The sequence below is a fragment of the Penaeus monodon genome, chromosome 23 (assembly GCF_015228065.2).
Source record: "Penaeus monodon isolate SGIC_2016 chromosome 23, NSTDA_Pmon_1, whole genome shotgun sequence".
Taxonomy (NCBI): domain Eukaryota; kingdom Metazoa; phylum Arthropoda; class Malacostraca; order Decapoda; family Penaeidae; genus Penaeus; species Penaeus monodon.
This window is the reverse complement of record NC_051408.1, coordinates 12,039,287-12,039,960: the sequence shown is the minus strand read 5'-3', so window position 1 is coordinate 12,039,960 and position 674 is coordinate 12,039,287.

Below are 674 nucleotides of genomic sequence, written 5' to 3'. Positions count from 1 at the left end.
GAGGAAAAGCAACATCGGTTGGGTAAGATGAGTTATAAAGAGATATTAATAACTTACTCCGTTCAAAGCTTTCAAATACACGATGAATCTAAATCCATTTACGACGATGAAATTGGAATTCGGATTTGAAATTATTTGAACGTGCATTGCTAGACGAATATCATATAAGGCCTTTATACATTATATATGGCCTTTAAACATAATGACTTTCTTGGTTATACAGCTTGGACGAATTAGAGTAATTTAAACTTTAAAGATTTCCATTAAGAATTATAAAAATTAGAGTTACACCTATAGTTACATCCTTCTAAACGACAGGCTGATTGAAAAGTCTGTAAAACTGATGATTGAAACCCATATAGATGCAAAGAGCAATTGCAACTTATACAGAAGATGGTAATTTGTATAACTGAAATCTTTCTGAGAATTATATAGGTTGTTTCGTGCGTATCTTGTATTTTGAATAGTTTTAATGTATAGGCATATACTGTATCTGTAAGGGAAGCGGGCTCTTACGTGAAAAAAAAGACTCGAAATTGCCTACTGGGGATTTTTACTACTTAATTCATCATAAATCCTTGGTTATTATTTCTCTAACCTGGAAATGATTTAAATACATAAAAATAAAAGTTGTTTGTATGGGACAGATGAGAAAATTAAAGGTGCAGTTTAGG